At 38.9% G+C, this 12,577-nt stretch overlaps 1 pseudogene; it reads right to left on the bottom strand.

Moving 5' to 3' along the window:
* On the bottom strand, positions 1-11,956 carry LOC149235193 (suppressor of mec-8 and unc-52 protein homolog 1 pseudogene; annotated as a pseudogene).
* Between the last annotated feature and the right edge of the window lie 621 nt (positions 11,957-12,577).

Genomic DNA, 12,577 nt, shown 5'->3' with positions numbered 1-12,577 from the left:
TCAAATCTGGGACAATTTGCTTGAGATGGATTTTCTTGCATTTCCTCCTCTTTTGCCAGATGAGAAACTTTTCACAACCTGCCCTTGGAGTGTCATGATATAGATTGATGATGCCTCGTTGCAGATTACAATCTGCTTTGACTTCTTTGGAAAAAGGTGGACAAAATTCAATGATACATCACCTCCCTTGAGAGGAGGTGGAGGTTTAAATGTTTGAATACAATCAGTTGTCTTCACATCCTAAACCTATACAGTACAATCACTAGAAGCAATAATAACACAACCCCCATCACTTATGAATATTGCATCATTTACGTAAGATGTATGACCACAAAATTCCTTTAATGCTTTGCCAGATTTGAGCCCATGTATTCTTGCAATACTGTCAAATGATGTGCTTAAAAGCCGACTACCATCATGAGAGAAGGAAAGGCTTGTAACGCCCTAAGAATGTGCATGCTCTAGATGCATTAAACATTAACCTGCTCGTGTATGCCATACCTTAATTTTCCCATCTTGTGAACCAGAAGCCAGTATCTCTGAATCTCGACTGAAGTCAACATAGAGGACAGAATCATCATGCATCATAAAGGAATCATCAGCTTGATACTGAAGATCCTTTTTGAGCTTCCCACTAATGTAGACCCAGACCCCTATGAATCCATCAACTGAGCAAGAGACAAGGTATTGACCATCTGGAGAGAAATGAGCACATTCTTGGTGGCTTTGTTTCCTAAAATTTAATTGTATGTGCCAGTGTTGTCAAATACATTTCTTACTCATCTGCCTTTACTGCTGCAGTTCCCCTGAAGAGATTAAACTGTGTACCTAGAGGAGGTAATCCTCGATATTATTTCCACTTCAAATATTGACTAATCAAGGCCATTAATCAAAATGATTTGTGACCACCTCTTCTCTTTTGAGGACTTGTGATAAGCCTCGCGAAGATCAAAATATGTGTGAACTAGGAGGTGTTCCAAGTCTAGATAGAGCTCAGGTTGCTCCTGCATCATGAAACCCATTGCTTGAGTATGCCTTAGAATAGCTCTTGCAGTATCTAATTCTCGAAGTTAAATTATCTCCAATACAATCTATTCATACAAGTCTTCTAGTTTCTTTCTAGGAAGCTTAAGCTATGCAACTTGTGGCAGTATCACATCCCATCTTCCGCTATTGATATTTGATACTAATGTTTCAAGGTTGTCCGCAATATTAAGAGAAACCTAGATGGTGAACATGATGATGAAATTGCAGGTTAAACTACACCATCAAAATTTCCACAATGATCTAAAAAGCCGTGGTTTGTTTATGGACTTCATGGGGATTTCCTTCTCAATGAATCAATATGATTGACCGATAATGAAGTTTTGGAGAACCTTTTCCTCAAAGACATTGGCATCTCAGAAGTTCTCTGTTCATGAAGCCATTTCTTAGCGTTCATTATTTCGAGACTTGTTTCTTCTTTCATGGGTGCCTTAGACTTGTTTCCTATGTTTTGTTTGTTTTTTTGAATTCTATGTTCTTGCTTTTGGGTAGTCCTTTTTTCATTAGACCATCCAAAAAAGTTGCAAGGCTGCCTTTTTCTGGGTCAGTTGCAGAATGCTTCTTTTGATTCCCTACATAATGCTTTCTACTGTGCAATCAAACAACTCATGGGCACCGAGCCTTCTTGATGATACTTCAAGAAGTCTCTCAACTTTTTCTTGGTTAGACACATCTTCAATATGGGTGTATACATTGACATCTATATCTGCAAATATGAATGATGTGCCTGGACTGTTATCTGAATAGTGAATCTTTCCATAAAAAACATTAGCATTTCTTAAAGAAACAACCCATGACTGCCCCTCTTTTCCACCTGTTGATGCCAACTTCTTAAGCAAATGCTCTGATGTTATACCAGACAGTAGGTTCATTTCCACTACATCAACAACAAACACACAAATATTGATATCTAACCCAGGCATTGACAACAGTAGTTCCAAAAGCTTTTCATGAAACCCTTTCCAAGGATATCCATATGCATTATAGTTATTCATTTCTTGTCCTTGCAATTAACAATAGTTGGCAAATATATAGTTTTGTCTAAGACTAATCTTGCAGAAGTGAATGCAGTCAAGTCAGTGATTGATGTTGTGCCTCACTTACTCCATGAGAATAACCAACAAAATAATGCCATCACCACTTAAACTTTCAACATCTTCTTCAATGAACTCATTCAATACATGAACTGTTGCATTGGGTCTCTGAGTCAATCACTCATTAGGTCATATCTTTTGATCTGGGAGCTGGTTTTTGGAGTGTAATATACTATTGGAAAGCTCTTTCCTAACTACTCCTGATGGATAGAATTATGACATGTTTTGTGTTGAATATCATGTGCAAAACATCTGGTGAAACCAAACCTAGTAAGATCTCATGTTGATTCCTGGTGACAGGCTACGAAGACTGGAACTAACAGGTTCATAAACTTAGTTTAAATAAGAAAATTATCAACAAACTTAGCTACAATAGCTCTAATAGTATCTATCCTAATCCATCCATCCAGGTAAAACTCGTCAAGTCTGGTTCACAAAATTGGGCAAAATCCCAAAAAATAATATTCTGCCCCTTTTTAATAAGGATTTCTGAATGACGGGTCAAGTTTGGTCAGCATTGGTTGGGCTTGTGTTTTCTCAGTTTGACCGAACCAATAGTTGTTCATCCATCCATGGTTCCCAATATTTCCAAATATGCACTCATCTCTTGCCCACATGTCTTGCACATATGACTTTAATGGAGATATTACGATAATTTTTAGTGTAGTCCAAATTTACTCTAAAAACCCAATTTTTACAAAACCTCTAAAAATTGAAAATCTTAATTTAATTACCTAGATATGAAAAATAAGAGTGAAATGAAGCACACGTAAGTGAAATATGATGGAATATGGTGGTAAACTGATGGGTTTAGGATAGGAAAAAATGACCAAAATTTAGAGCCAACACTTAATTTAATATTTCCCTTAATTTACCTCTTTATTATTTTATTCATTTTTACTTTTTGATAACTTTACTTATTTTTACTATTTTTATAGTTCTCTTAGTTTAAATATTTTTTATTTTATTTTACTTTTTTGTTAACTTTACTTATTTTTACTATTTTTATAGTTTAATTTTATATATATTTATTTAGAACTTCAATATTATTATTTACTATTTTATTTATTTATTATTATTATATTCTCTTCATTATTTATTGTTTTTTTACTATGATTATCTTCTATTTAATTTTTTATCATTTATTATATTATCTTATTTATTATTATTCTATTTGTTATTATTAGGGGACATTACATAACCCCCCTCATTAAGGAACTTTCTCCCAAAGTTAAGTTGAATAATTTAACATTCTATTTATTTAGTTATTTATTACTTCACGTTTACCCTACACCCTCTACTAAACTAGTATTACCAATAGACGTCAAATGTTTCCACAGCACCCGGGAAATCCCAATGAATCTTTGTCCCTTTTCCCACTTTCAGAACCAGACATAAGCCCCATTGGTTTGTACCATAGCCCAAGGCTGGCCCTAAGGCTCGCGTCTAGCTCAGACCTCATCTACCCCAAGGAAGGCATCTAGTCCTAGTACTAAATGATTGAGCATCTCACAAGGTTATCCCACTCCCTTCGCACTCACTAATGTCCAAAATCCCAAGCATTGAATTCCTTACCCCCCAACTAGACTTCAGCATCCTAATCCAATATTAGGCACTTGACCTACATCATTATGCACTTGGCCTCTTCAAGATGGTCCCACAACCCCTCAAGAGCTATCCATCAATAGTTATACAAGATAAAAAAACCATTGACATATGTAGTGTTGATTGAGTTTGTCCTGAGCCCATGGTTGTTACATATTCTTCCTTGCAGTTATGGGCTCCCAAAAGATCATCAAATAAACTAACCCTCTTGCCCCATCTATGGATTTCATGAAAATCACCACATCTCAACATACATCCAATGCATTAGTTACATAACATCATAGAAGATAACCCACATGCCAACTCTTGCATGTCATGATGTGAACACAACATCATTGTTATGAGAAAATTCTACGTGACATAAATCTACATAGAATTACCACATGCTTCACATCATAACATCCTCCTAATTTATAACATCAATATATCAACATCAAAGACATATCATGACGTAATAAATGAACCACATGTCAATATACCTCATATCATAACATCATAATCCCTATGCATATCATATTCATGATGAGAATGCAACAACATTATTGTAACACTATATAAATAAGAGCCACATGTGCATCAGTATCCTCACACCATCATATCATGAAACCCCATCCCAACATTATACTTAAACAGTTATATGTTGACATAACAATTAATTGAAACCATAACTTAAATCATAGTGTATGATTTAGATGTATCATACAAAAAAATAACAAGGCATGATTTAGATGCTCCACAAAAGTATCTATCTAAGCTTAGTTATGCAATTCTGACTAATTCACCATACTTCTATCATTATATTACTCTTTCTCATTCAACTCAACCTTCCAAATGGGTTATGATTATCATTAATAGAAAATTGCAAGTTTATCAGTTTCGCTTCCTTTCATAGCATAACTTTCTTAGTTCTATACCATTAACTTTAGATATCAAACTTAGAAACTTTTCCTATTTCTTAAAACCCTTGTTGATATACATATTTTTCCAAGTTCTTATTTTAATAATGGGTTCACTATCCCTTCGAGATTAAATGGATACTATTTTAAGGGTGATACTTATTTCCTCAAATTTAACATCATTTGACATGTACTCCTTGGCAGATTATACTTCTATTCTCATATTTGTGTAAATAATCAAATATAGTTCTCATCCTAACACGTTTTCCAAATTAATGTATTACGAATGTGAAAACTACCTTAATAGTTTAAGATGTATATTCATGAATCCACCGCTTGATCTTAATTTTGTGGAAACGCCATCTAACTATTTCCTTTGTTGTATATCTAAATCTTTGTTTTGAACCTGTTGACAGTGTTGGACCCACCAACATTCAAGGAAGCACCCTGGTATGAAGTCCCAACTAGACCTCACACGGTTTGGTGTGGGAGTCATATCTAGTATGATGGACTGGTTTCCATTATCTTAAATATTTTCCTCAGATTGTGCTTGTCAACATAGGAGAGTGGTCTTCTTTGTCCTCGAGTAGTGAGGTTCGCGTGCCTAGTGATTGCTAGTGTTACTTGTCCCAATGGTTCTTTCACTGTAGAGGGGGAGGATGGGAGTGAGTCCCAAGTCGGCTAGGAGGATGCCCCAACTCTGTTAGGAACACACAACACAATAGGACATGCACAACTTCTAGAAGAGCAGTCCGCATGGACGCGGTAGTCATAACACACAAGGAAATATAACACAAACAACACACAGTGGAGGAGTCTGTGCGATTGCGACAGTTTTTATAGAAATTTTACATGAAAGGTTTCTCTCATGTCTGGGAGGTAACCAACACGGGCAGGATAGCATTAATAGCTCATAAAACACATTTTCATTAATATATACGTATTACAACAATTGGATGCGTTCAAGTGTTAAACATAGGTTAAAGAAACATCCATTACAAGTGTTCAAGATCAGTCTTATAATAGTTACAACACCTATGTGAAAACATGTTGCCTTGTTAGCACACTTTTGAATTAAGGGAAAATTCCAATACACATCGTTACACCATACATCACTAACCCCATGGTCGGGGAATTGGAACCACTACTTACTCCTCAAAGAAAAGATTACAAACTCTGAAGGCTATGTGGGAGCAATCTAGGTGAAAAAAATTCCTTTGCATGTACAACTGAGGGGGTATTTATAACCAAGGGTGAAACTAACCCTTGTGCCTATTCGACTACCCTCATGATTGTTTCACCTCTATGAACTTTCGACTTTACATGACTCTTCATATGATGAGTGGGTCTCTTGGACTTCCACATTACATTACATTGATTGACAATATGGCCCATAGTAGAGATGTGGACGACATGACTCATGAAAAGACTCAAAATGACAGTGCTGGTACATGCATGGTATTACTGGTGTGCATGTCGAGTTGTAGTGTTGTTGGGTAATATATGTCCTCATGGTGTCTCATAGTTTCACCTTTGCATGGCAAAGTGGACGGAGTCTTCGATGGTCATTGGGTTTGCTCGATGTTGCATTTTCACGTTTCTCCTTGCTTGTATGTTGGCATGCTTGATAGGTTCATCCGTTTCTGAAAAGTGCATGCTTTTCCATCTGTTCGTGTGCGAAAACATCATTGCATGCTTTTACGTCATTCCTTCAATGAACACATATTTTCATGATCATCTATTCGTGAGCACATCTCTTTACATACATCGTTTGTTGGTCTGTTGGCGAACTTCTCCTTCTGCATGTACTCCCTTTGTTGACCCCATCCATTGTCATGCCATATTTGTTCATGTACCTATATCTGCAGTCACTCATGACGAGACGACATCAAATCCATAAACCTCCTAGTCTACCATGATGCATGATCATTTCAGATGCAGGTGACCAAGAGACGAGACAACTTTGTGATGTGAGAGTTGGGATAGAAGCTTCGGGCACTGTTGGTGAAAATTACGCAGAAGTCACTAGGTGATGGAGATTGGCAATCCAGATAGACAGTGACTATCCCCCGGGTCTAGCTCAGCTGGAGAATAAAATTGCACAATATTTTAGAGGTGAAGTATGGGTTGCGGGAAGGCTAGGGAGACAGAATCTATGTAATTTTTGGAAGGAGAGAACAGTGGGAACCTGGCAGCCAAAATTGCGCAATTCCTGGAGGGAAATGGCAACTGGCTGTTGGGACCTTGGCAACAAAAACTGCACAATTCATGGAGGGAACTGACAGTTAGCTGATGGGACCTTGGCAGTAAAAACTGCACAATTCCTCGAGGGAACCAGCAATCAGCTGCAAGAGCTTGGTAGCAAAAACTTTGCAATTCCTGGAGGAAACTGGTAGTCAACTACTGGTAGTTGTTCACGAGAACTGCACTAATGTTGTGAGGTTGGCCTACTCATCACCTTTGCATTGTTTCTGAGGTAAGCGTGTTTCTAGGTAGTAGAGGGCTTGCTCATGAAAAATGTACAGTTTTCTGGCTGAGTAACTGGCCCGCTGACTAGTGGGTTGGCTTGAAAAATTGTGAAATTTTCTGAGGGAGACAAGAATAGGTACTAGGTGTCTTTCCAGCCTATCTATGTAATTTCCTCAGTTAGTGGAGCAGGCAAGATCTACAACCTCTATGCAATTTTTGAGGGAAGTCAGTCCCGGGGTGACTACCGAGTCAAACTCTCTGGTTGACCAACATGAAGGTTGATTGATCAGCTTGTGCGCAGTGCACCTTGAAATGGATTGCTTCGTGCTTTTATGATTTTCTCAGTGTGAGTCGATCAAGTTGATGGCAGGGTGAAGGTCTGGCTGTCAGAGGGGAATCTAGTCATCATAACTTGAGTGAAATGACTAAGTGTGTGGAAGAGTGGAAAGGTGCATACATGATCTTACAAACACACACTTACATGACTTGTTGACGTGACAACTCAAACCATCCAGACACATATGCTCAACATGAATGACTAGCAATGTGAGCGAGAAACACGCTATTTGTGATTAATCATTGGAAAACTGCAACGACGCTTGCGCAATAGTGAATATGACTTCGTGTGTGAGCACGATGGATGTTTATATAGCGAACACAACACATACACACAAAGTGAAGACCTTGTGTATGACCATAACATGGTCGCAAGCATGACATTGACATCAACGTGCAAAAGTTGTCTATGGAATGATCAACCAAGGTGAGTGTGAAGACTCACACAAGCTCACAGAGTGAACCCGAATGCATGAAATTATCAAGTGAAACTGCCAAAGGAGGCTCTAAAATTGGATGCAGGCCAAATTTTTGGAGGGTGTTGCAGCCACTACAACACTTAGTGACACATTGGTAGAACTCTAGCTTCTCTTTTTTGGTTCATTGATAGCACCAGGCCTTGGTCTTGAAGGAAGTATTGAATCATTGTATGGGTTATTTTAGCTTCCCCACTTACCCCATGGACATACATGGTTCATGTTTTGCCAACTCAGTCATGCACAACAAAAGTATAGCTTGATCACAGTGTTTCGAAATCGAGAAGGGTAGTTTAGCTCACGAGTTGAACATTTTCAGAGTATAAGTTTTCACCTCTAGTTTTTCTTCACTACCAGTAGGCCTGGAGAACATCCGTATCCCTAATAGAGTCATGCAGGAGCACATGCATTGCTCCACTACCAGCGAGCCTGGTTAGTACCCCGATGGAGTTGCATGCATCACCTCTCTCTACACGAATCCTTTATCTTCTTTTGCCTTTGTATTTTTTAAGAGAACTGTGAATAGGTAATTATTTATGTTTGGGGTGGAAGAGGGATCCCAACTTATTGAGAGTAGAAGAGGTTGTCTCTTTAGAGAAGCATGTAAGACCTCTGACATAAGTTTTTTCATTTAGATTTTCCCCTTCTCTATTTCTACTAGTTGGATGAGCTTGAACGCACAAAGCAGAAGGCTAAATGCAGGCATGGGGCTTCCCACTGTGGACACGGGTTCATGGTTGGACCAAAACTTCCCTTGTAGATGGCTCATATTTTCCGTCAAGACTTCATCAGCTGAAGGTTATGTCCAATGACAAAGGACACAGACACAAGACTGGCCATGTTTTGCGGTGTCACAAGTCTCTTCTTATCTCAGCCACATACTGATTCAAAATCCAAAAGGTAGTAGATGGCAGAAAACAAAAATAGCAAGGTATTAAGTAACTCAACCAAATGAAAACAAAAATAGTAAGAAAAGCAAACCATATGAAAACAAAGATAGTAAGAAAGGAAAGAAAAATGAAAACAACAAGTAGCAAGTAGACTATGTACATGGCACAGGGCATGGTCCGGCCTACTAGAAGTAGTGTTTGAGAGCTTGGTTGTTGACAGGAAGGTTGTCAATCCTCCCGTCAAGTGATTGTACACGGTATGTGTGTGGGCCAAGTTTCTCGTCGAGTTTGTACGAACCAATCCACAGAACTTGGAACTTCGTATGCTTTCCTTTGTCTTCATGGGACTTATCCCATTTCAGAACCAAGTCACCAACACGAAAGTTATATTTCCCTGCAGACTTCTTATCGAACCATCTCTTTCTACGGTTATGGCAGAATGTAAATTTTTCTTTTTCTTTCATCCTTTCTTCCTAAAGCTTGTGGAGTGTATCCATCCTACGCTAAACTAGCTGGCAAGGCATGCCTTGGGACATTTGGGTCTGCTGAAGTGCAAGCAAGTAGATATTAGTTAGAAGGATGGCTTCTTTACCATATAGCAGAAAGTACGGTGAGGTATTCAAAAAGGGTTTGGGTGTTACGCGATCATCCCATAGTGCATTCCTCAGGGCATTATTCCAGTTTCATTGCTCAAAGAAAATAGTCTTTTTGATTATGCGGATGAGGTTTTTGTTCGTGGATTCTCTAAGACTGTTTCCTTGCGAGTAATAGTTAGATCAGTTTTTTAGCATAATACTGTTGTGAAGTGAAAAATCATAAAGTTTCAAAGATGAAAATTATGTTTCATTATCAAAAACAAGTGATACAGGAACGTCGAAGCATGAGATCATCTTCTGCTAGAGGAAGCTAGTGACCTCCTGGTCATTCACTTGTTTGAATGGAACTTCTTTTGTCCACTGTGTGAAGTAATTAGTTTCTATTAGAGTGTAGCGATGTTGTTTTGACAAATGTGGGAAAATATCCCCAATGATGTCCATGCCCCATTGTTGGAACGATTCGGTTACTACAACAGGGTGTAGTGGGGTTGTGTATCGCTAACAGACTGGGCACTTGCAGGCATAAGGATGTGCATCCTTGAATATCCCGAGCTAGTAGAAACTAGCTCGCATAACTTTATGTGCAATGGCATACCCTACAAAGTGACCCCTAGCGGGTCTATCATGCAGATCTTGTAATACCTTATCTGATTCATGTTAACTCCATTGATGTGATTCCTTTAAAGCACTCTGTGCACCGATTGATATGCTAAAGTTTTGAGGCATAATTCCTTCTTCTATCTAATGGAAAAGTGAGAGGGTATAGTGTCGCACTCAAGGTACTAGCCGACATCTGCATACCATGAGGTTCCATCTTCAATGGGTGTTGCTCCCCTTATATCATACATTTCAATTTCTTGCTTCCACCCGATGAGCTCTTCTTCACTCTCTGATGCGTGTACTACTTCAACTGCAATTTTGTAGAGCCCATGTCCTGTGATCATGTGAACTGGCTTGATTTCAAGAACATACTGTTGCAAGCATGTCATCCAGTCCACACGTCATTCACTTAGTTCTTGTTGTACAAGCAGTGTGCGGACTACTGGGTGAGGGATGTAGGCTATGCAATGGTTCTTCAGCAAGTAGGGCCTGAAGTGTTTCATCGCCTTGTAAATTACACATGCTTGGTTGTCAACAGTGGGGTAGTTGAGTTCTAGTCCCTGCATTCTTGCGCTCATGAAGGAGATGGGATGTTCATCATTCATCTCTTTCTTTTGGGTGAATACTGTAGAGAGAAAATTATCTGAAGAGAAGGTGTATAGCAGGAAATCCTTCTTGAAGTCTAGACTGCAGAGTGCAGGTGCTTTTACAATAGCCAATTTGATCTGGGTGAATGCATACTTTTCCCTCTTGCCCCATCTATAGACTACATATTTCTTCATCATGTCCTACATGGGCTTGACTATCTGCACATAGTCCGAGATGAAATTATAGAGGAAGTTTGTAACCTTGAATGAGAAGGACTACCTGGCTTTCTTGTTGGTTAGGTGAGGGATCTGTGTAATAGTCGGAACCTGGTCTAGATCCACCTTGATCGCACTTTTGGTGGCAATGTGTCCTACAAGGTTCCCCTCAGACATTGCGAATATGCTCCTTTTTGGATCCAAGGAAATCCTGTATTTATGGCATCGCTCAAAATTTATCTTCATATGGTGTATGTGGTCCTCTCGTCTTCTTGAGAACACAGTTACATCATCGAGTATACCACTATGCTCTACCCGATGAGTCCGTGAAACGTGATGGCCATGGCGTGCTCAAAGGTTGTGGTTGTATATACAAGCCAAAATGACATTCGTCTGTAAGTGAACGTACTCCACTTGATAGACAAGGTAGTCTTAATTCTGTCAGGTTCTACTACCAGATCCTGATTGTAACTTGAATAACTGTCGAGTAGGGAAAATGTTTGTGCACAAGATATTATTGCAGAATGCGGTCCATAGATGACATGGGGTAGTTGTCTTTGTCAGAGGCGTGGTTCACGTTTTGGAAATCAACACACAAGCGGATTTCCCCACACTTCTTGTGTATAGGAGCACGATTTGAAACCCATGTGGAATGACGAACTTTGTATATGATCCGTGGATCCAACAACTTGGTGAGATCCTTCTGTATGATGGGTTCAAGTGACAGATTTACTTTTCTTAGCTTCTGCTAATATGGCTTGACCCTTTCTTTGGTTGTAATGATGTGTTGCATTATCTGTGTGTCATAAGTTTTCAGATCATTGTACGTCCATTTGAACACCTCCCAGTACTATTTGAACATGTGGACAAAGTCTTGCCGCTCTTGCTGTGTGCAACATGTACCAAGATTGACAAAATTTAGACCTTGTTCTCTTCCCAAGTTGATTATTTCATGCATCATGGTTGAACTATTGGTCTTGCTGTTCCTCAGCCCCTGAAAACGTTCTTGCAAGTCATAAAGCTTTTCCAAAGATACCACGCCCTTCGTGATAATGTGGCCTTTCCTGTTACCATATTCTTCTTGCAGAGAAAGCTCGTTCTCGTCATCATCTATCGTTGCATCTCTAAAGACGTCAGTGTTGGCCATGAAATGCAGTATCTATTGATCATCATTAAACACGCGTAAGTTAGTTATGTTATCTGGGATATATTCTTTGTAGAAAATTTCAATAGTAGATCTATTCCTAATTGGTGATGTTAGTGCCTAAATCTACCTTAGGCTAAGAGAGGTAGGATCTAGGGTAACATCAAACCATACTTAAACTAGTAGCTAGCCCTACTAGGTCAGGAGAGGGCTCTCTCCTTGTCAATCTCAGAAAATATGGCCAATGAAAGCTTGAGATGACTAATGTGATGACTGATTTTAGGCTAGGTATGTGTACAGAGATGTTTGATTGATTTTGATGATGTTTTGTTGGCTCAAATGTGAAAGGAAGATCTAGGTTCGAGGAATGAGACTCAGTTTTGCAGAGATCTCTATGGGGCAAGGTAGGCAAGTGATTTGGTACTTCAAATTGAGTGAGATGGAGAGCTTTCAGATAGGTGAGGAGTTGAAAATGGCATGAAAAACACATGGATCCTTTTCAAACAGCTGAAAACATAGATAACTATACAAGCCCTAGGTAGAGCACTGCACTTTCAATGTATTCTACATGTATCCTTGTTTGATTTAGTTAAGACGAAATAAAGAGAGATAATGGCATACATA

The sequence above is a fragment of the Pinus tabuliformis genome, chromosome 8 (genome assembly GCF_031772625.1).
Source record: "Pinus tabuliformis cultivar Carrire ecotype Pingquan chromosome 8, CPIR1, whole genome shotgun sequence".
In the NCBI taxonomy this organism is placed as follows: Eukaryota; Viridiplantae; Streptophyta; class Pinopsida; order Pinales; family Pinaceae; genus Pinus; species Pinus tabuliformis.
Note: the sequence above shows the minus strand (reverse complement) of the source record. Positions and strands in the feature narration are given on the sequence as shown.